This window comes from Podarcis cretensis (genome assembly GCF_951804945.1).
Source record: "Podarcis cretensis genome assembly, chromosome: 7".
NCBI lineage: Eukaryota > Metazoa > Chordata > Lepidosauria > Squamata > Lacertidae > Podarcis > Podarcis cretensis.
Genome location: NC_137176.1, coordinates 27,449,171 through 27,473,433, shown reverse-complemented (window position 1 = coordinate 27,473,433; position 24,263 = coordinate 27,449,171). Strand labels below are relative to the sequence as shown.

The 24,263-nt window shown below is 44.0% G+C and overlaps 1 protein-coding gene across 2 annotated transcripts in view; it reads right to left on the bottom strand.

Annotated features, from left to right (window-relative positions):
• CDYL (chromodomain Y like) overlaps positions 1-24,263 on the bottom strand; it is a 401,628-nt gene that overhangs the window by 134,782 nt on the left and 242,583 nt on the right. The window lies entirely within an intron of this gene.

Below are 24,263 nucleotides of genomic sequence, written 5' to 3'. Positions count from 1 at the left end.
ACTAAACGACTAAACAACAACAAGTGTGTGTGTGTGTGTGTGTGTGTGTGCACTGTGTCATTTGATTAATTATGCGGGGCAGGGCTTACCTGGGCCCCCACAATATTTTATTCAAGTTGGCACCCCTGCCTTCAAACCCTTGGCACACCATATGCTGTACCATGTTTGTTTGTGTGCTTAAAATATTGTAAGTTGCTTTGAGTTGCTGCAGCAAAGAAAGAGCAGCTAAAAAATGTACTGTAATAAATTATACCGCAGCGGCTCAGGAAGCCAACAGAATCCCACTTATTCCTGCTGACTTTAAGCTGGCTCTGGTTGGTTGGCGCAACATGTCACTCATTAGAGATAGAGCTGCTCTCGCTTTGCCCCTCCTACTTTAGCTGCTCATTTGTCCGCAAGTACTTGAACAGCCTTCCAGTGAACTTCCTCTCGATTTGTGCTCTGATTTTGCATCCTTTGACATTCAGTGTGCATATTCATTTTAGCCGTAATACGAAAGGCTGCAAGGTAAGGATTGATTTTATGGAAATAAGAACCTTGTCAAATTTCATTTCATTTTTATTTGTGTGTGTGTGTGTGGAGGCTGCAGGTCTGGATGATAAATATTACTGTGTTGACATATCAGATTAGAAACCTATCTATCCACACGCACATTAATTTTGAAGGAAGTTCCAGTGGAGTCAATGGGACTTGCTTCTAATTAAGCATGCTTAGAGCTGAGTCATAAATTATTTGAGTTTAGCACACTGTGAAATTCTCATGAAGAATTAGTGCTGTTGGTGGCAGATAATGCAACCTGTACAAATCAAGAACTATAAAGCTGGTTGTCGGAACCCGTATTTTTGAAGTGGGACCTGTAATAAAATGTTGCAGTGTGGAGATCTCCCGTTCAGGATTCTGCCAACCAGCCATGCCTTTTTCCAGGATACTCCATTCCACATGGACCCTATCCTGGTTTGCTGCCTGCCTGCCTCCTCTCCCTACAGACAATCAGTGTCATGTGCCCGTTAATTGTTTATACTTCTGCAAAAGTTGGTTTTCCCTGAGCCTGGTGATACCTTTCTCTTGCGCATGATTGAATGCAGAAGGATCCACACTGGGCAAAAGAGTTTGCTATTAGTCTATACATTAGTGTGCGTATATTGTGTACCTGGGGCGTGGGTGGCGCTTTAGGTTAAACCACAGAGCCTATGACTTGCCGATCAGAAGGTCGGTGGTTCAAATCCCCGTGACGGGATGAGCTCCCGTTGCTCGGTTCCTGCTCCTGCCAACCTAGCAGTTCGAAAGCATGTCAAAGTGCAAGTAGATAAATAGGTACCGCTCTGGCGGGAAGGTAAACGGCATTTCCGTGTGCTGCTCTGGTTCACCAGAAGTGGCTTAGTCATGCTGGCCACATGACCCGGAAGCTGTACGCTGGCTCCCTCGGCCAATAAAGCGAGATGAGTGCCACAACCCCAGAGTTGGTCACGACTAGACCTAATGGTCAGGGGTCCCTCTGCCTTTAACCTATTGTGTACCTAATCCCTACTAGAAGAAAGCTGCAGCCTGCCTAATCGACTGTTTAGAGATGGGAAAGGTTGGATTTAATCACCGCTCAGCCCTCTTCATTTGCACATTTTTGGATTGGATTTTTGTATATTAACAGGGATACAAGAAACAGGACCAAAGATGAGATATTTGAGCGTGGGCATTGATAAAATTTTTACAGGGCTGGATCCTATAGAAGAATGCTAAAAAGAAAGAGAAAAAACCCAAATAGAGGAAACATTTTATTTGATTCTTTAAAAGAAAATTTGAATTGCTATCCCAAATTTGTAAGCCTACATCCTGTAGGCTTGGAGGAGATCATGCTAGGTTTTTTTTAACTCAAGGCACGTTAGCAGTAACTTTTTTTAGCAGCATGCACCACAATCTCTAGAAACCAGTATCAACAAGAGGGGAGAAAGGCTGGTGAATGTATTGGCAGCAGGCAGCATTCCTAAGGACGTTTCCCTGAAAGAGCAGGCAAAGAAATGGGATTAGCTTCTGAGCAATGGTTTAACACTCAGGTATGAGTCAGCTTCAGTCCAAATACTTCACCTTAACTGGGCTGAACACCTGGTTCACAGGTAAAAAGTTTGTCCTCCTAAAAGTGTAGCTTCAACCACCTGCAAGTAAAGGGTTCTGATAAACAGTACAGTGGTACCTCGGGTTACATACGCTTCAGGTCACATACGCTTCAGGTTACAGACTCTGCTAACCCTGAAATAGTGCTTCAGGTTAAGAACTTTGCTTCAGGATGAGAACAGAAATCGGGCTCCGACGGCGCGGCGGCAGCAGGAGGCCCCATTAGCTAAAGTGGTGTTTCAGGTTAAGAACAGTTTCAGGTTAAGAACAGACCTCCAGAACGAATTAAGTACTTAACCCGAGGTACCACTGTATCAGAAACAATGGTAGGAAGTTTGCTTAGGCTGTTGTATGCATAAAAGTTAGCCTAACAATTTCTATCATTTTAAAATCAGTAACATTTATCATAAAAATTGTTATGCTTATTTGCCATGATATGACAGTTCACTCCAGCTGTATGGCCTAAACTTTCTTTTTTCTTTTTATTAATAATATTTTATTCTTTTTTTCCATATAGACAATTGCATTTGTTACATTGGAATTATATTCCAAATCAGCAAAACTAGTGACTTCCCGCTCAACCAACATCTATGTTTATAACCCAAATTACATACAATTGTGTTTTAAGGTTCTGTTTTATCTACGGTAATTTCATCCTCCTTAACGTGTTTCTTAATATATTCTGCTGTTTTCTTACACTTCAAAACCCAGCTGTGGTCCTCGCATATAGAAAATAACTTTAATATAGACTAGAAATGGTTTCCAGTCTTCTTTAAAAGATTCTAAATTTGTACATATCTTTTAGCAGTGCTTGTCAATTTTGCCCTCTCTGCATATTCCAAGGTTTTAATCAACCAGTCTTCCTTTGAGGGTATTCTCCCCTCCTTCCATTTCTGAGCATAGAGAATCTTTGCTGCTGTAGTCACACACATAAATACCGTCTAGTATCCCCAGCAGGAGGGATTATGGCCTCTTGGGAAAAGTCACTTTTAATTCTTTTCTTAATTTCATTATATATCATGTCCCCAAAGGGTATGGCCTAAACTTTCAATGAAGCATTTTTTAGTTCCTGGACAGATTTATTTTTAAGTGGCCAAATTAAGAGGCATTGCACTGTTCAGGTAACACTATAGTGAAGCCTATAGTTTTAAACTCAGATAAAAGTGTTCCTGAATGCAATATATCATCCCCCCCTCCCCTCCCCAATTCAAAAAGAGCTTCTAGAATCTCTACCCACTATTTCCATAGTGACGGCATGTGTTGAACACAGTGTTCCATTGTACCAGCCTATTCGTGCCTAAGATTAAAACAAGCATTGTTTAATTTGTCAATGCCATGAAGATGGCAACTGGGCGGAAACATGTTTGGCAGGGTCTGCCATTTTTACAAGCAGGAATATGGGAACAGGCTAAGAAAGTGGCCAATTTTAACTTCAACCCGTCTGAAAGGTACGGATTGCTTAATAAAGTACAGGTGTAAAATTCTTCCCACCTATATGATGTGTTTCTTACATAGACCTCTCTTGATTGATTGACCAATCTATGGAAAAATAATTCTGAGTATATAAAAGAGGCAGAAATGAGGGTCAACCATTTGTTCAAGCCTGCTGTACCTGACAGTGACTAGCTGGAAATAGAATACAGTGGCATAATGTCTAGATGTTTGCTCTTCAGCTAAATCTTGTTGTAGAATCCATTGCTAAGTCCATCAGGAAAGGTGAGCTGATTTGCTGTGTAGCTCTGAGTTTTCCTCTGTATTAGTTAGTTGCAAGTCTCCCTACTGTGTACAAGGCCTGAATTTATTTATTTATTTATTTATTTATTTATTTATTTATTTATTTATTTATTTATTTATTTATTTATTTAAAAACAACCCTCTGCAGCTTTTCACGCAAACAATACAATTTTTTTTGCTCAGTAAAGTGTTACAAGGACTTTTCTCTCTGGAGTCTGCAATATTTAGGTGACTTTGCCAACAAATGCATGATGTGAAATCCTCACACTACAACTTGCCTTGCCTCTACTCCCGTTCATTGGCTGCCACATGCAGAGGAAGGGAATCTGACCATAGCTGTCAAGTGTCCCTTATTTGACGGGACAGTCCCTTATCCCAGTGCCATGTCCCGCTGCTGTCCCTTATTGATGAGGCTTTGTTTGGCTGCTGGCTGGGCTTTCTGCCTTTGGCTCGGAAAGGCTCAGAAGTTGAACATACCTGTGCCCGGAAAATCCCTTATTTTGGCTGCTGATCCCTTATTTTCGAGGCTGCTGGTCCCTTATTTTCAAATCTGTAAGCTGACAGCTATGAATCTGACAACACAATGATGTCATGTCCTCCATTCATCCCTAGGTGTTATGAGGGAGACAGAACGAGCAAGATATGTGGCAGCTCTTGCAATGTCTAATTCTGTTCCCAGTCTTTCCACTACTTCTTTGGCAACACCCACTTGGATCTCAGCCTCTGCCTCCCACTCTTTAGCAAATAGTTAGCCTCCTTCTCTGGCAATGGCTGGCAAGTCCTTCAAGGCTTGCTTGGAAAGTTCTTCCAGTGCCATCATGCCCAAATCGTGCTACATGGAGTAATTGATCTATAATCCAGCAGGCCACAAATTTGTCAGGCCACATCTTGGCAAGACTTCATCTTAAACCTCCAGTGTCCCCCTGGTGCATAAAGGAAAATACAGTCTTCCCTTCCTCTCCAAAGCAATTACAGTGGTACCTTGGGTTAAGAATTTAATTCGTTCTGGAGGTCTGTTTTTAACCTGAAACTGTTCTTAACCTGAAGCACCACTTTAGCTAATGGGGCCTCCTGCTGCCGCTGCACTGCTGCTGCACGATTTCTGTTCTCATCCTGAAGCAAAGTTCTTAACCCGAGGTAATATTTCTGGGTTAGCGGAGTCTGTAACCTGAAGCGTATGTAACCTGAAGCGTATGTAACCCGAGGTACCACTGTACTCCAATGGGGATTTCCACCGCATATTTCACTGTGTAGGCATATAATATGAGAGATATGACAAAATGTTAAACTTTACACATTCTGCTGTAAAGCTAGTTTTATTTATGACCTGCAGGTTCATTCCTAACAACAGAGGCCTCCAGCACAGATATGAACTTTTCAACAACTTTCCCAGACAGAACAAAAAGCCAAGCTACAGAACCAAAGCCCAGAATGAAAAATGTGGAACAGCGCTACCTACTGATTGAAAGTACCAGTGTGGCGCTATGAGCTACCACTCTCATCAGCCAAACTGACTGAGGCTGATGGGAGTTGTCGTCCAAATCATCTGGAGGAAACCAAGATGGTGGTTGAAGTGTAGGTGGGTTCCCATGAGGCAAGACACAGTGATAGCAGCAAGAACCTTTATTGAACCAACAGAACTGGACAACAGGGGCAAAGCAACTGCTTATATACATTCCTGAAGGCCTGGGCCACTCCCACTCCCAACGTGATTGGCTGTCTAAACTTCCAAGCTGTGAATCATAACTCAGAGTTTAAGGGTCAATGGCAGAGGCCCAAATCCTGAAATGTTCTGCGACTGGATATCACATATTGAATCAGAACAGAGGGGCTCAGAATCCTTAGTCCAGACTCAAGCTTAGGCAAACACAGACTACTGAATACATAACAGTGGTAGTTGCTTTAGGAGCTACCAACTGAATCAGCAAATATTCAAGCATTTTCAAAGCTGACTTTGCCCAATCATCCTTTTGGCATAGGTGACAACAGGCCTACTTTTCTGGATTACACAAGGCATCTGGCTCTAACTTAGACGTTTCTGCCCACAAACAAACCCGTTTGTTGGCTTGGAAAAGCCAAACTCTGCATGTTCAAAAATCACAGATGTCTTCTTTTATTGTGCATTCATGACTATTTGTGCTCATAATGGAATCGGAAAAGTTACGCATGGTTCCACGTTCAAAACATTTTGCAATTCCAAGTATTTCAAGGCAGGCATACTGCTTCATTCCCAATCAGTGCTTGTCCTGCAACTTCCTGCTGAAATCCTGTAGCTTTCCATAATGTACGTTCCAGTTCATTTTTCAACCAGCTTTTGTTGTGCTATAGTAACAGATTGCCCTTCCAGACAGTGGTAATGCAGTAACATTGGGGGAGCATCCCAGAACAACTGATAAAGCAGAATGATGTGCAGATTGTTGTTGTTTAGTCATTTAGTCGTGTCCGACTCTTCGTGACCTCATGGACCAGAGCATGCCAGGCACTCCTGTCTTCCACTGCCTCCCACAGTTTGGTCAAACTCATGCTGGTAGCTTCAAGAACACTGTCCAACCATCTCGTCCTCTGTCGTCCCCTTCCCCTTGTGCCCTCCATCTTTCCCAACATCAGGGTCTTTTCCAGGGAGTCTTTTCTTTTCATGAGGTGGCCAAAGTATTGGAGCCTCAGCTTCACAATGTGTCCTTCCAGTGAGCACTCAGGGCTGATTTCCTTCAGAATGGATAGGTTTGATCTTCTCGCAGTCCATGGGACTCTCAAGAGTCTCCTCCAGCACCATAATTCAAAAGCATCAGTTCTTTGGCGATCAGCCTTCTTTATGGTCCAGCTCTCACTTCCATACATCACTACTGGGAAAACCATGGCTTTAGCTAGATGTGCAGATGGTCCACTGTAAATCCACTGTAAATCCACCACTAATGCACTATCATTGCATGAATGACATGTTGCAGAATACACACGCAAAAACCCGCCAATCAAAAAGGGCCCTTTATCATGCAGTAGAGTAAGATAGCTCTTGCATACAAATTGTTAATTTCCTCTTCGATATCCGAGGGGTCATGCAAGATAGCCAGCCCCGATCCTGCTGCCACCACCCTGCTTCAAGGTAACAATGCAAACTTCATGTCTCATAAATTGGTGATTTAATTTTACTGCAGTGCAACAACTACAACCGCTCTTCTCTCCCAGCCAGGCTAGGTGGAAAGAAAAGACTCCCTCAGATGTTGCCCAGTCTGAAAGGCAGCAAAATCAATTACCCAATGGACTAAATAGAAAGGCAGTGCACACAAAACAATGGCTATTTTAAACATTTCCTGCCTCGAGTCCAGTTAGCTCAATGTTATATACTCTGGCAGGCAATGGCCCTGTAAGGTCTCAGAAGGACTCTTAGGACATTGCAACCAATTTAATACGCAGCCTCCACCTTTCATATGCAGCTGGGCAATTGCTCTGCACAGCTATGGATCTTTACTGCTGTGGGTATCTGTGGTGGCACAGGGCAAATGGCTTATTTCATTTATTTATTAAATTTATATATCATCTTTTCCTCCAAGGAGCTCCAAGGGTGGTGTACATGATCCTCGCCATTTCATCTTCCCAACAACCTTGTGATGTAGGTTAGGCTGAGAGACAGTAATTGGTCCAGGGTCATCCAGTGAGCTTCATGGCTGTGTGGAGATTTGAACACGTTTGGCGCTGTGGTTTAAACCACAGAGCCTAGGGCTTGCCGATCGGAAGGTCGGCAGAATCCCCGCGACGGGGTGAGCTCCCGTTGCTCAGTCCCAGCTCCTGCCCACCTAGCAGTTTGAAAGCATGTCAAAGTGCAAGTAGATAAATAGATACCGCTCCGGCGGGAAGGTAAACAGCATTTCCGTGTGCTGCTCTGGTTCGCCAGAAGTGGCTTAGTCATGCTGGCCACATGACCTGGAAGCTGTACGCCAGCTCCCTCGACCAATAAAGCGAGATGAGCGCCACAATCCCAGAGTCGTCCGTGACTGGACCTCAGGGTCAGGGCTCCCTTTACCTTTACCTTTTAACTTTCCTTCCACAGGGCTAGAGCTCTTTTATTCTGACAAAAGGCAGAGAAAACCATTTTAGGATTCTTAGTAAGAAGAAACAGCCTTAGAGTGCTGTTACCTTCAGAGGACCATGGCTTTGCCTTTTCACCAGGAAATGGTGAAACAGCCTTGAAATTAGGGTGGCCACTTACACATTGCCCAGACAGAGTAAACACAGCTCAAACAACAATAGCATCATCATCATCATAATCATCAGATGAATAACAACAAGAAGAGCATACATTTGCTTAACCTTTGCATATGTTAACATGTGGATAGAAGCAAGCTTATAAATAATTGCTGTAATTTAAATGGGAATACATCTCAGTACAGTGGTACCTCGGGTTAAGTACTTAATTCTTTCCGGAGGTCCGTACTTAACCTGGAACTGTTCTTAACCTGAAGCACCACTTTAGCTAATGGGGCCTCCTGCTGCCGCTGCGCCGCTGGAGCACAATTTCTGTTCTCATCCTAAAGCAAAGTTCTTAACCTGAAGCACTATTTCTGGGTTAGCGGAGTCTGTAACCTGAAGTGTATGTAACCCGAGGTACCACTGTATAGTGGAGAAGACCATGAGCAGGGGACTGGTATGGTGGCAGCTATGGAGGGACAGCTTCAAGGCTCTTGCCTATCTCCATCCTTAGGACTCCTGATCATTAAGCTAGACTTGAGCAACTTCAACTAATTTCAGAGCTTTCTCTTCCAACGGGGTTTCACAAACCCATATGAAGAAATATTACAATCAAGCCTTCAAGCCACAAATGAGCAGGAGAGGAGCTTAATCAGGGTAAAGCAAATCCCACTCCCCGAAAGACAGAGAAGCTTTTCCCCAGTGACTTTGTTCAGTACATTGTGTGAATAATGGGATATAAGAAAGAGATGATAAGTGACATCTTCTGGCTAATGCACCAATCATTATCCTGCCTTTTAATAATATAATTGAAGGCTGATAGCAAGCCACCTTTTATTTATTTCTGTTCAACACACTCGAAATGATTTGCTTTCCGTATTGATTTTGTGGCTGCTTTGGCTTATTTATCATTCTTTTGCACAATGTTTCAGTTGTTATTTCTAATGCTGCTGGTTGTCTCTCCCCCCATCCCCCAACCCAATTTGTTCTTTCCCGATTTTATCTCTGATTTGCGATGATGTCCTTATGCCTTCCCACAGGACCAATGAGGCTTCTGTGCTTTCCAAGGTACAATTTTGTGGGGCAGAGTTATCTTGGTAGCTCCCAGTGGGAGTGAGGCATGGATTTGCAATCATCTGACATCAGTAAGGTACCAGGGCATTCCTAAGATTCAACTGCTTTGCTGCTGTATGTTGGGGAAGTGATGAGAAAGAGAACATTGGGGGAAATGGCACCCATTTATGCTGGATTAATGAATTTGAGATGATGAGCATCCTCTGGTTTTCTCTTCTGTGTCACCACTACAGGTTAAATAGGATACTGGTGGCACTGTGGTCTAAACCACTGAGCCTTTTGGGCTTGCCAAAGGTCAGTGGTTTGAATCCCTGCGATGGGGTGAGCTCCCATTGCTTTGTCCCAGCTCCTGCCAACCTAGCAGTTCGAAAGCATGCCAGTGCAAGTAGATAAATAGGTACCACTGTGGTGGGAAGGTAAACGGCATTTCTGTCCGCTCTGACACTCATCACGGTGACCCATACGCCAGAAGCAGTTTAGTCATGCTGGCCCCATGACCAGAAAGCTGTCTGGGGACAAACACCAGCTCCCTCGGCCTGAAAGCGAGATGAGAGCCGCAACCCCATAGTCGCCTTTGACTGGACTTAACCGTCCAGGGGTCCTTTACCCTTACCTTAAAGTGCAATGTCAATGTAAGAGCACTGTACAAAGAGCTAGGAAAGGAGGGAACAGAGTATCAGGGCTGACTCTAGGTTTGAGCAGGATGGGCAGGGGGAGAGCTGGGCAAAGTCTTTAGCAGTGGGCATTTGGGTTAAGGCACCATTTTAATCTCTCACAGTGCCCCAAAGCTAAGGATGTCAGAGAATTCTAACATAAACCAGAGTGGAATTTACCAGTGGCTGCTTACTCAGCCCATGTCTGAAAACGAAATCAGCTCAAATCAGCTGTTGTTGTGTTTAGTTTGCAAATGATATTCAATTGATTGTGTGTCCCCCTCCACTATTTTGCATTGTGTTCCCTTTGCGATGAAATGAGTGGGGTGGAATAATTCAACGACAACAACATTTATGTAATTAATCACATCATGAGCCTGGATAGCTCTGCTGATTAGGGCATGATGCTGATAACATCAAACTTGCAAGTTCTATCCCTGTATGGGACAGCAGCAGGTCCCTGCATTTGCAGGGGGCTGGACTAGATGATCCTAAGGGTCCCTTCCAACCTGACAAATCTATGATTCTAAGTTATATAATTTTGCCACAGCAGAAACTGAGACAGATAATTCCTCAGTCATCTCACTTCTCAATGTTAAAAAGATTCTACAGCCTGAAAAAGAGAGACAAGGAATGTACTTTCGTAAACCAAGAAAATCTTAAATAAAAATTATATTAAAAAAAATAGAAGAAACCGTGCTACAGGTGAGATATACACGGCAGAACAGAAAATGATGCCTTCTTGCATCCCAACCTGGAGTGACACTGAAGAAGGCATTGTGGGAAATTTAGATGGAGTCTAGGCCCACCTGCCTAGGGATGCTGGGGATTCTGGAATATATTTAAAATGGAACTGTTATGTATTCAGTTATGTATTCAGTGGTCTGTGTTTGCCTGAGCTTGAGTCTGGACTAAGGATTCTGAGCTCCTGTGTTCTGATTCAATACATGATGTCCAATCACAGAACATTTCAGGATTTGGGCCTCTGCAATTGGCCCTCTGAGTTGTGATTTGCAGCTTGGAAGTTTAGACAGCCAATCACATTGGGAATGGGAGCGGCTCAGGCTTTCACGAATGTATATAAGCAGTTGCTTTGCCTCTGTTTCCCAGTTATGTAGTTCAATAAAGATTCTTGCAGTTATCAATGTGTCTTGCCTTGTGGGAACCCACCTACACTTTGGGAACCTAGGCCAGGCATTTGTGTTGGGCCCTGCTGGGGCCCAAGGATGCTAGTTGTTGATGCTGGTCTTGCAAAGAAAGATTCGGATGATACAGAGCTATGGCCATGCCTGTACAATCACATATATTAGATGTTTGTTCCAGTCACAAAAATGAGGTAAAAATTTCTAGCTGTTTTAAATTGCCATGCCTTAGAATAGCTGGCCATGGAACTAACCAGAGAGCACTGAAGGACCAGGTGCGCAGCCTGGGAGTCATTTTGGGCTCACAGCTGTCCATGGAGGCACAGATCAAATCTGTGTCCAGGGCAGCTGTTTACCAGCTCCATCTGGTACGTAGGCTGAGACCCTATCTGCCTGTGGACTGTCTCGCCAGAGTGGTGCATGCTCTGGTTATCTCCCGCTTGGACTACTGCAATGCACTCTACGTGGGGCTACCTTTGAACGTGACTCGGAAACTACAACTAATCCAGAATGCGGCAGCTAGACTGGTGACTGGGAGCGGCCGCCGAGACCATATAACACCGGTCTTGAAAGACCTACATTGGCTCCCAGTACGTTTCCGAGCACAATTCAAAGTGTTGGTGCTGACCTTTAAAGCCCTAAACGGCCTCGGTCCAGTATACCTGAAGGAGCGTCTCCACCCCCATCATTCTGCCCGGACGCTGAGGTCTAGCGCCGAGGGCCTTCTGGCGGTTCCCTCACTGCGAGAAGTAAAGCTACAGGGAACCAGGCAGAGGGCCTTCTCGGTAGTGGCGCCCGCCCTGTGGAACGCCCTTCCAGCAGATGTCAAAGCGATTAACAACTACCTGACATTCAGAAGACATCTTAAGGCAGTCCTGTTCAGGGAAGTTTTTAACGTGTGATATTTTATTGTATTTTTGCTTTCTATGGAAGCCGCCCAGAGTGGCTGGGGAGGCCCAGCCAGATGGGCGGGGTATAAATAATAAATTATTATTATTATTATTATTATTATTATTATTATTATTATTATATTGAATGGCAACAAGGATGTAAGTGGAAGATGTAAGTGGAAGATGTAAGTCTTGTAGAACTGATTGGGAACAGTTACCATAATGTTGTCAAAATTAACTTACATGTAGGTAGATAATTGCCAAGAAAAACCCAAGTCGGTCAAAAAGGAAGCTCCCCTCAAATGGTGGTGGAAAGAGAAAGCGAAGAGGATCAAATCTCTCCAGAATGCTTGGGGGTTGTTCAAAACCACAATAACAGAATGTATAACCACAGATCAAGAAAGGTACTATCAGGGCCAAGAGGATGCCACTGTGATTAATGAGCAGAGAAGGAAGCTATAAGAGGAAAGAAGGATTTCTTCAGAAAATGGAAGTCAGGTCCAAAGGAGGAGAACAAACTTTGGCAAAAGAAATGCAAGCAGACAATAAGGAATGCAAAATGAACCAAGAAAAAAACAAAACAAAAAACAATGAGCACATCACTAAAAACATAAAAACCACCACCAACAAAAACCTTTAAATACATTAGAGACAGGAGATCAGTTAGGGATGTGGTTGGACGTGGATAACAAAGAGTCAAATTTGTGGTGAAGGAGGAAAAGGAGATTGCAGATTGCAAAGAAGCTGAATACATTATTGGCATTTCAGGAAAAGATGTAGGGTAGATACCCTGTGCCTGGACTCAGTTTCTCAAGAAAGGGAGTCTGAGGAACTGTGGCAAACATTGGTGAAAAGATAGGAAGTTCTAGGCCTTACTGAGAAAAACTGACAAATCACCACATTCGGATGGCACATACCTGGGAGTTATTAAAGAACTCCAATGTAAAATTGTTGATCTTCTAACAAAATATGTAGCTTGTCCCTAAGACGAGCCTGTTAGAATTCCTGCTCCATGACTGCAGTCATGAGATTGTTGTCTTTCACATGACGGTGTATGTTTTGACTCCACAGAGTGGGAAGTGAGGGAGACAGGATATTTGTGTTACTGTGTTCCATGAAGTGGGACTATTGTCCTTTGTTTTTTCTCTTTGTTGTCTGATGCTAGAGAGAGAGGGAGCCACGTTGTAGTGCTCTGTGTGTGTTTATATGTAAATAAAGTAGATTAGCCAAAATGCTGAGTTGCTGAGGTCTGTTATGCAAGCTGCGAAGACTCTGCGGATCCCTAAGTGTGCCAATGTCTGTTGGCATCGGTCACTGCGATGTTCAGGCAGAAGAAAGCTTTTGAAGCTCCTGAACTATTGACCAGGAGGGAGAGAACATGCAAGTCGGGCATGTGTCTTGCCAGGGTCCTACTCGAGAGTAAGACAAGCTCCTGACAGAGCCTCCATATTTGAAGTCTGAAAAGTGGCAAATGTAACACCGGTTTTTAAAAAAGGGACCCAGATGGGATCAAGTAAATTACAGGCTAGTTGGCTGAACTAGGAAAACTGGTGGAAAGCATTATTTAAGATGGGATTAGCAGGCCTATAGAAGAGCAAGCCTTTCTGAAACAAAAGAAGATGACATCTGTAAATTTAAGCCCTACCTCGCTAACCTCTCTGAGTTGTTTGACAGTGTCAACAAGCATATAGGTAGAATTGATCTAGTCAGTGCTTTTTTTCTGGGGAGATGCAGAGGTATGCACACCCCTAAACATTTTGTGAATCTAAGTTCGGCCTCATTGAGGGGCAGTATTTCAATATGAATAGGAAAATGAAAGTACCCCTAAACATTTTTTTTAAAAGAAAAAAAGCACTGGATCTAGTCAACTTTGTGAACCTATAAAATGTTTTTGTACCTCACCAAAGACTCCTGGGAACGTTTAGCAGTCATGAATAAGAGGAGAGGCTGGAATATAGATCAGTAACTGGTTAAGGACTAGGAAGCAGGGAGTAGAAATAAATGGAAAGGTCTTCTAATGGATGAGTCCCCCAAGGTACTGAGGGTTTAAACTCAGTTTTCATTCAGGTTCTGCTTTCCAGAAGCACATGGCTCTGCCTAGCTGATGACAAAGAGTAGGATGATGAAATGTGAGGAGGCGGGCCTTAACAAATCCTGGTCTAAACCATTTAGAGCTAAAATAAGGATAAGCAATATTTCTCATTACACCTGACAGCAGAGAAGGTGGTAAAAAAAAAGCAGAGAAACGTGTTCCAAAAAATTAAGTGAATGATTACATATTTTCAAACTAGCTAGAGGAAAGCTGAGATTTAAATCTTCCCAGCTTCTGGCTGTCAAATTCTCTCACCTATTGGGCACACATGAGGCCCATAAATAGAACAGTGTATCCATGGCAATGGGAGGTTCATTTTCTCCTAACAAACTGGTAACAAATCACTTAACTTTTTTATTTATTTAAATATTGCAATTCAGTGCTCAGCATTTATACCATACTTTAGAGAGTTCAAAGCACTTTCACACGCATTATCTCGGAAATTTCTCCCATGGCATTTTTATTTTTTTTTTTAAAAAAAATTTTTATTGAAAATTTCATCAAAACATTTTTATTCCCGTATTGCAAATGAGGGAAGGTAAGGATGAGACCGAACTTAGAGAAAAGCAGGTGGCAGCTTAGGGGATTTGGGTGGGTAGAAGGCAGTGGCATATTCCTGGTGGAAGAGTGCCAACTCAGAGCTACCCAGATCTCCCTGCCAACCAGGGAGGCCCTAAGCTACTGAAGGTTATATGTCCAGCTGTCCTTTGTTAAGAGCGGTAGTCTCATAATCTGGGGAACTGGGTTCGCGTCTCCACTCCTCCACATGCAGCTGCTGGGTGACCTTGGGCCAGTCACACTTCTCTGAAGTCTCTCAGCCCCACTCACCTCACAGAGTGTTTGTTGTGGGGGAGGAAGGGAAAGGAGAATGTTAGCTGCTTTGAGACTCCTTAAAGGGAGTGAAAGGCGGGATATCAGAACCAAACTCTTCTTCTTTTTCTTCTTCTTTGTCAACAACAAATTGTCACTGTTTTTTGTGTTGAATATATGCCAAATAGTAATTTATGTACCTAATAGGTATCTAAAGCTATTTGCACATAACAAAATATGTGTTTTATCAAATTAATTGTTGAACTGAAATACTATTAAGAAGCATATTAATAGTGAAATACAATTAAGAAGAAGTATATTAATAGTGAAATAATTATTAAGCTCTAACTTAAATTGATTGGGGGCCCATTACTTACATCACAGAAGCCTATACAACACAAAACACTTGCTGTATGTAGGTTTTATTTTATTTGTTTTTTATCTTATATTTTGGATCCATTCTTAAGGAAATCAGCCCTGAGTGCTCACTGGAAGGACAGATCCTGAAGCTGAGGCTCCAATACTTTGGCCACCTCATGAGAAGAGAAGACTCCCTGGAAAAGACCCTGATGTTGGGAAAGATGGAGGACACAAGGAGAAAGGGACGACAGAGGACGAGATGGTTGGACAGTGTTCTCGAAGCTACCAGCATGAGTTTGATCAAACTGCGGGAGGCAGTGGAAGACAGGAGTGCCTGGCGTGCTCTGTCCATGGGGTCACGAAGAGTCGGACACAACTAAACAACAAATATTTTGGAAATGTACATCCAATGGTTTTTTCCTTTAATTTTTATTGGGGCCCCCAAGAGAGTGGGGCCCTAAGCTATAGCTTGTTTAGCTTATATGTAAATCCAGCACTGCTGCCAACGCTGACACCTTGCCCCACTCATTTCCCCGGCCCAGCTAATGAGGCTTGTTCAGGTACTTCAGATCAGTGACTTAGATGGTAAAGAAAAATCTCCATCTACTTCACAGCAGTAGTGTTCAGCAACCGTCAGGGTTTAGCTTGACCAGAGCTGAAACCAGGGGCAGGGGGGTATCCTTGAACGAGGAGCAAGGGGAAGTGGAGCCCCATAGCACCCAGATCTCCATGTTCTTCCTCCTTTGAGGAGCTGTCAGACCTAGACGTTCTGGTCCAGGGCCACATTCAGGACCGGAGATCTGTACACCAATTGCATGAATCCCTGTCCAGCTTTTAGACCCCACCCCATCACCTCTAGGGTCATAGTAGCAGAGAAGATGGCTAGTGAGATGTTTCAGGATCATCTGTGAAATGCTCAGCGCATGTGAAGTGATGGGGGAGGGGTGGGGAGATTATGTAAGCCCAGATCAGAGCCTGGCCGGAAGGCAGGAAAAGTTGGAGCCAGCAGCTCCTGTATAAGATACCACTCTGAGCTGCTTCACTGCTGAAGCAACATCTCCCTTAGAGCTCCAGCATAAAGCCTCCTTGAACTAGAGAAATGGGTAGGGAGTATGTTTCTGTTACTTTGATGGCAGAAAGCAAGGAGGAATTAAAGAACCTTTTAATGAGGGTGAAAGAGGAGAGCGCAAAATATGGTCTGAAATATGCTCAACATCAAAAAACCGAAGATCATGGCCACTCAGCCCATCACCTCCTGCCAAATAGAAGGGGAAGAAATGGAGGCAGTGAGAGATTTTACTTTCTTGGGGTCCATGATCACTGCAGATGGTGACAACAGTCACAAAATTAAAAGATGCCTGCTTCTTGGGAGAAAAGCAATGACAAACCTAGACAGCATCCTAAAAAGCAGAGACATCATCTTGCCAACAAAGGTCCATATAGTTAAAGCTATGGTTTTCCCAGTAGTGATGTATGGAAGTGAGAAATGGACCATAAAGAAGGCTGATCGCCGAAGAATTGATGCTTTTGAATTATAGTGCTGGAGGCGACTCTTGAGAGTCCCATGGACTGCAAGAAGATAAAACCTATCCATTCTGAAGGAAATTAGCCCTGAGTGCTCACTGGAAGGACAGATCGTGAAGCTGAGGCTCCAATACTTTGGCCACCTCATGAGAAGAGAAACCTCCCTGGAAAAGACCCTGATGCTGGGAAAGATGGAGGGCACAAGGAGAAGGGGACGGCAGAGGACGAGATGGTTGGACAGTGTTCTCGAAGCTACCAGCATGAGTTTGATCAAACTGCAGGAGGCAGTGGAAGACAGGAGTGCCTGGCGTGCTCTGCTCTATAGGGTCACGAAGAGCCGGACACGACTAAACAACATGTTTCTGTTCTCCCCCCCCCCAATAAAAGCAAATGTACATCCTCTTGTTTCTCTTCTTCTATTTTGCAATCTCTTCTATTTTGCAATCTTAATCATGACATATTTGTTCATCTCCTCTGAATCTTTCCCATTTGTCAGAGTCTTTCTTAGCACGAGTGAATTCTGGGTTGATGATGAATTAATATTTATAAAGCAAGTTCCCTGTTGGAACGTACATGTGAAGCAGAACTGGCAAAGACTAGTTGTTTTGAGTGCCAGTGTGTATATGTGATTTCACAGCACAACACCGTTATGATGTAACTTGATATAATAATAGTTTACACAGTCATCGTTGCCCCAATCTGACTAGGAGCATATGGATACAGATGCAGTTTATAAGGAGAATGCATGCACAAATTAGTGTTGAATGAGCAAGTCCACACCTGACCCACTTGCTAGGGCTAGGCGTATCTAGCCCTAGTTGTATGCTCGCAGTAACAATGGTGATCACCTATCTGTTTAGGTTGAGGAGCAAGTGGGGGGTGGGGTATTTTTTTATCTCTCCCCTTCCACATGGAACAGTATATGACTGGGGATTTGTATGTGCAGCCCCAACTACTAGACATATTTGTTTGTTGGACAGAGCTTAGGTTTCCATGTATTTTTAAACCTGTGACTTTTTCATTTCAGGTTCAAAGGATAAAAGCAATGAAATGTCTCTTTCTGAGACATTTGCTTTGCATAGATTTCTAGACGCTGTCTACACCTCACCATACATTTTAATTGGTGTTTGAATGCAGAGTGTATTTTAAACGTATTCTTGAACTGAGTGCTATCTCCTGATTTAATTATGTGATGGCAGCTAGATCTAACAATAAAAAGTGGCTCAAAAACAAATCTGGATATCAGCACTGTCACCCTAAGACAAGTTTCCATCAATATGAAAAACATCATATCCCTGTCTTCCTTTTTTCAATTCTATCATCATTTTCATTTTCAGATATAGACCTCTGAGAGGGCAAAACCCAGCCTCTCTTGCCAATGTACCTCAGAATTAGGGAAACAGAAGTCTCTGCAAAAAGTAGGACATCCCTGTTTCTTGTATCACTTGATAGGCATGGTATGACCCTGATCAAGAACTTTAAATCTTATCCAAGAATTCACTGGATCCCAGAGGACCCGGATTATTCAAGGCATTGATTTTGAAGTACTTTCTACTGCAGAGTAAAGCGAACTCAGATTCAGACTGTATTTGTTTATATTAAAATTAATGATTGACAATTCCATTAATTATAACAAAACTAATGAATGTAATTAGCCACCTGAGCAGCAATGATACCAACCAAAAATACAATAAACCACAGAGCCAAACAAAAACCTGCTGACCGGAGGGAGCAGATTAGCTGACATTAAAGCCTCAATGACACAAAATGATCTTCACCGTTCTCCGAAAGGTTCAGAAGGGTTGATGGTAGATGGGCCTCTCAAGTAGGACTGGGTACTTCTGGAATCTGGGAGCCACAAGTAAAAAGGCCCTGATCAGCAGACTCACCAGCCACAATTCAATAGGGCCTGGAGAAGACCCTCTCTGAAGATCTCAATGGGAAACCAGGATTGGGGAGGGCCTTAGCTCAGTGCTTGAGTATCTGCTTTGTATTCAAAAGGTCCCAGGTTCAATCCTTGCCATTTTAAGGTAAAGTTGGGAATGTTCTCCTGTCTGAAACCCTGGAGATTCGTTGTGAAATAGGGTAGACAACTGAGTTTGATGGACCAGTGGTCTGGCTTGGTGTAAGACAGCTTCCTATGTTCCACGAGGACATTGTGAAAGCAGGCGTTTTTTTCTGAAAACCTTAAAGGGCGAGGAGAAGAATAGTCCCTCAGTAGCATCATCAGGAACCTGCCCTTCAAATAGGACCCATCACAAAACAGTTCCTCTCAACTCAACTAGCCAGTTCATAAGCGTGTTTTTGTTGGGTAATATCAAAGCATCTGAGTCATCTCACAGAATTGACACAGGCTCTGTACACACTTCAGCTTTTGAAGTGCTGTGGTTTGGGGTTTTATAAAAGTGCTTTTGTAAATGTTGCTTGTAAGTGTCCATACCTGCATGAATAGTTGTTAAATCATTGCCATCAGTACATGCAGAGGCAGTGGTGTAGCGTGGGTTGTCAGCACCCGGGGCAAGGCAAGTAATTTGCGCCCCCTAACCCGTGGATTTGCGCCCCCTAACCCGTGGATTTGCCCTAACCCCAGATGTTGCGCCCGGTGCGGCCGGCCCCCCCTGTACCCCCCACGCTACGGCACTGTGCAGAGGGCTTGTCCTCTATGGACAGGGCACATTAATTTATTTGCTCCCCGCTCTTAATGCCCACCACCCTCCCTTTAAAGAGAAAACCCTGTGAGTTTATTGAGATACCAGAAGTCTGGCAGCAGAGGCTACACAGACACAGTTAGTTATATTTAATTCAGTGTAGGCCCCAAAGCTGCTTTCACTTGTACCATGCAGGCAATTTCATTACTACATTTCTTTTTACAGGGGTGGGAGTCAAGACACTCTGGGTTGTCCTCAGCTAACATCTGCCCACTAGATACTCACTGAAATTAATACTCAAGTTAGTCATATCTATTTCTTTCAGTTGCTTTAGCCTGAGTATAACTAACACTGAATGAACCTCTTTGTAAATGCATAGGCTTCCTTCCCTTTTACCATGTGGGCAACTTCATGGCTACGTATCTTTTTCTTTGGGCAGGGCACTCTGAGTATGCTCAGAGGTTCCCTGTTCTGGTACTGTGCATGGCTAATGACCTTGGTGCCTATTTTATTGCAAGGCATTCATCGTGTGTTATGTTTAAGAGTTTCCCTGCCCTGACACCAGGCAGGTGGGGAATATCACAAAGTTTGGTTTATTGAATGAGGAAAGGGGGGAACTTTAGGCTTCTGATCTATCTGCTCCCTGTTATACCAATTAATTCTACTGGAGTCATTGTGATTTCTTAAAGGGAAACATCAACTATGTTTTGTTAAGGGCAAAGGAGATGGTGGGAGCGGCTCAAATCTGTCAAACTTCCACCATAAGCAGTCAGATAATATGGTTCTTGGTGGGAAAGGTTTATAGTGATTACAGCAGTAAGTTGATCCGAAGTATTACTTAAATAATAATAATAAATACTATGGTGGAAACTGGCCCATTTCCAGTTGTGTTCATGTACAGAGGAGAAAGAGATTCTACCAGCCCTTTTAAAGAGCTGTTTTTGCCCATCCTTTTAGAGAGCAAAACATTAGTGAAACCTATGTGACTCTCCAAAAACTGAAGGCTTCTGCTTTGGCGATCTCTCGTAGCCGAGTAAGATTGTCTTCCATGAACGCGGTTTTAACAGTGAGTCCGTAAGTGACTGTGGAGGCCAATTCTGGATCCACATGTCCTTCCACAGTGGGGACATAGGTTTCCAGGTGGGAGTTGATCACAGTGTGGATTTGCCAAGCGTGCCTTCCTCTTAGCATGTTCCTCCCTTGCACCCTACGTTTGAGCATCTTCAAAGCCCATGACACCTTTGGTAAAGGCTGTTCTCCAATTGGAGCACTCGCAGGCCAGTGTTTCCCAGTTGTTGGTGCTTATATTACATTTTTTAGATTTGCCTTGAGAGAGTCTTTAAACCTCTTTTGTTGACCACCAGCATTACACTTTCCATTTTTAAGTTCAGAATAGAGTAGTTGCTTTGGAAAACAATAATCAGGCATCCAAACAACATGACCAGTCCAATGAAGTTGATGTTGAAGAATCATTGCTTCGACACTAGTGACCTTTGCTTCTTCCAGCACATTGGCATTAGTTTGCCTGTCTTCTCAAGTGATGTGTAAAAATTTTCGGAGACACCATTGATGGAATCTTTCAAGGAGTTGGAGATGGTGTTTATAAGTGGTCCATGTTTCACAAGCATACAGTAAGGTCGGTAGTACAATAGCTTTGTAAACAAGCATTTTGGTTTCCCTGCGAATGTCCCGGTCTTCAAACACTCTGCACTTCAACTGGGAGAAGTTATACTCGCAGAGCTCAGGCGATGCTTGGAGTATCAGTATACTGATATACCGCACGTGTGGTTATCTTCAAGTTAGTCTGGAACACCAAATAGCTCCAGCATCTGTCAAGTGAATCTCCAAGGGGGCCGGCAGTGGCTACACATTTTACAGCCCAACAACATCACAAGACCCTTCCCAAGAAGGGGTTCCCCAGAGAAGGCACTTTCAGTTTCCACACAAGGCCAAGAGGTGCTTCAACATGCATGGTAAAATATAGAATGACTTATAACTGTTCTACTGAAAGGCACTTTCAAGACACTCAAAGAATGTTAAACTAACAACATGGAGACAACATATTCGGTGTGTACACTGGGGGGGGGGGAATGCATCTGAGAAAGGCAGAGAATACATTTTACGGCTGTATGTGTACATACTCAGGGATTCACCTCCCCTGTCTCACAAGAAGCCACTTGGAGATTCAGCCTCTCCCATCGTGATTTGTCTCTCTATACTCGATATTTTTGTAAGCGTCACACTGTCGTTCCCGCCAAAAGCAGTGTGGCGACAGAACAGCAAACAGGTGAGCAAGGAAGCACCCCAGGTGAACTGCTGAGGAAGGAGTGCCATTTAAAGGCGGATGGGAAGGGCTTCAGAGAACAGTTGGGCAAACTGCTCTGACATGCCCTCCTCTGTTAAACATCACTGGAGCAGCATCACAAGGATGGGAAGCGTATCATAGGCAAACTACTCTCTCATGCACCCGCTCCTGAAGGAAGAGGTGTTTGGGTGAGTTGTGAGGGAAGAGGGTGGGGGTTTAGGGAGAGATGTGGGAAGGAGGGGATGGCAAAGCTGGTAGGTTGGTGAGAAGAGCAAGCAGGGGTGGCAGCTCCTAGTCCTTCAATATATATGGAAAAGCAAAAGTATTTTTTTTGAAGTAGATTTGCATTCACTTTACTAAAATATGCCTTGTTTTGGGGGCTTTTCTTTTTATGTTGCACTTCATACACCTCTTTTTTGAGTTGCATGAAAAGAGCTTGTAAAAATGTGGATAACTGGGAAATACGGATGATGAGTCTATTCAGCCACCACTTGAAACAAGAATTGTCAGGATGTCTGGCTGGCATTCAGGTGCCAACTCTGAGTCTTAGCACTAGGAAAAACTGGACTGGATTGTATCAATATAGGGTTTTGCTTTGCCTGTAAGAGCCCAGCTGCAAAAATGACTCCGCCTTGTTCCTGCTAGACTCGCCTTGGGTGTTGTTTGACTGGCTACTCTGGGTCAAAGAAAAACATACTAAGAGAAATAAGCCTTGCGCACACACCCAAATCAGTCTGTGGAATTGTTGTATTTTACTTCTTTTTCTCAGTTCTCCCTTGCCCTTCTTGGATCGTCTTCTTTACAGTCTGCTAGGGTGTGTTGTTGTTGTTGTTGTTGTTGTTGTTGTTGTTGTTGTTGTTGTTGTTGTTGTTTTGAACCCTCCTTTTGGGAGTATTTTTTCTGTCTAGCCCTGTAACATTTGTAGGATCAAATTTTGAAGAGTCCTTGTTGACTAAGCACTGGGATCTCTTTGAGCCAAACCAACATGTTATGCTAAGCACATAATTCGCAATTATGTGCTTTTCTCTCTCTCTGCTAAATAGCAGCCAAGGGATCAGGACTGTGGCATGGGGGGGGGGGGACACCAATGGCAGCTTTCAAGAGGGAATAGCAAATAGCAACTTTGGGTAGTAATTTTTATCAGGACTCTGCTGTGAGTATTCTATCATCACATGCTCTCTAGCCTAGCCCAGGGTGCTTTTCCTCCCCTAAATTAGGGAACACTATATACTGGCTTAACAGCCCTCATTTACCCAACATGCTGTAATAGCGTAACCCAGAAAGAAGACATTGGTACAGCAGTAGCTGACATAGTGAAACCATAAAAGTTGTCTGTTGTGTTTGTTTCCTACCAGCTGAACCACTGCTGCAGCCTCTCTATTTCATGGTGCAGTAAATGCAAGGTGTGGCTTCTGCAAACTGAGACAGATCGCGCCATACATGACTGCCCCCCACCTGCCAAAAATGCTGAGAACTGTAATTTACCTCTCACATAGCTAAACTTCCCAGCATCCTTAACAAACGATGGTACTGTTCCCAGGATTTGGCGGTGTGTGTATGGAATCATGTCCTTAAAATGTGCGGAGTGTATGGCCAGAACGAAATTGAATTGAGTGAGCTGTAGCCTCAAGAATTTACCTAGAAAACAAGAAGAGCCAGTGATGGAGGAAAGGGGTGCAGAATGTACGGGCTGCCCCGGGTGTCATCACTGGGGGTGTGTGTGACAAAATGACAAAAATAGGAGGTTGTTTGTTTTTTAAAAAGGGATCACGAAATGTTTTAGTTCAGTCAACAGACATAACAAAATGCGGCTGGCACTGGGCTGGCACTGGGTGCCACACTTGCATGCATCCTGCAGCGTGCCCAAGTCATGCGTCTCTCCTGGGAGTGACATGGTGGCTTGGGCGCCTGCAGGCTCCGCGCTGCCTGAAATGGCAGTGTGGGACTTGCATCTGCCCTCCGCCTCTCCCTCAGCCGCCCTACAGCTGGGGTGTGTGTGTGCGGCGGAGAGGCTCCACGCAGCGCACCCCATGGGTGGCTCGCTATGCCCCCGGCTGAAAGACATGTGCGCCGCACCTGGCACCCAAGCAGCTAGCTACGCCATTGAGAAGAGCCCTGCTGAATCCCATCTAGAACAGAATCCTGTTCTTACAGTGGCCAGCTAGATGCCTATAGGAAACCCTCAAGCCTATACCTTCCAATACATATTTACCCACCAGCAGGATCTTGCACCTTTGCTAGTGCTATGTACAAACATTTGAAATGCACAATATTATTGCATCCTGCCCTATCCCCACCCCAGTTGTGTGGCAACTGAAATCTCTATGGGTGATTCCAGCTGAGGGCTTAATATTGCAAACTGGCCATTCAGAAAATGCAAATGGGGCATTGGCAGCAGGTCTGTTTTTTTTAACTTACCTGATTTTCTGTGAAAACTGAAGAGGCACTTCCAGAGCCTTCTGGGGGGGGTCTCCTTCTGGAAGCCCCCAATGCTGGCACCCTCCTTCAGCTGCTCACTGTAAGTGTCCTGATCGCATCAGGAGTGGTTTTAGGGTTGCCCCCTCACTGTCCTTTACCCAACAAACTGTCCCATTTCTGGGACACAGAGTCCCCTGTCCCGTTTAGCCCCCAATTAGGCCCAAGACCAAAACTGGCAACTCTCATGGTTTGGGAGTGCCAGGGACTCTGTGACGGGGGCAGCAGAGGGCCGCTTTGGCCCAGACTGGATCCTGACACTGAGACA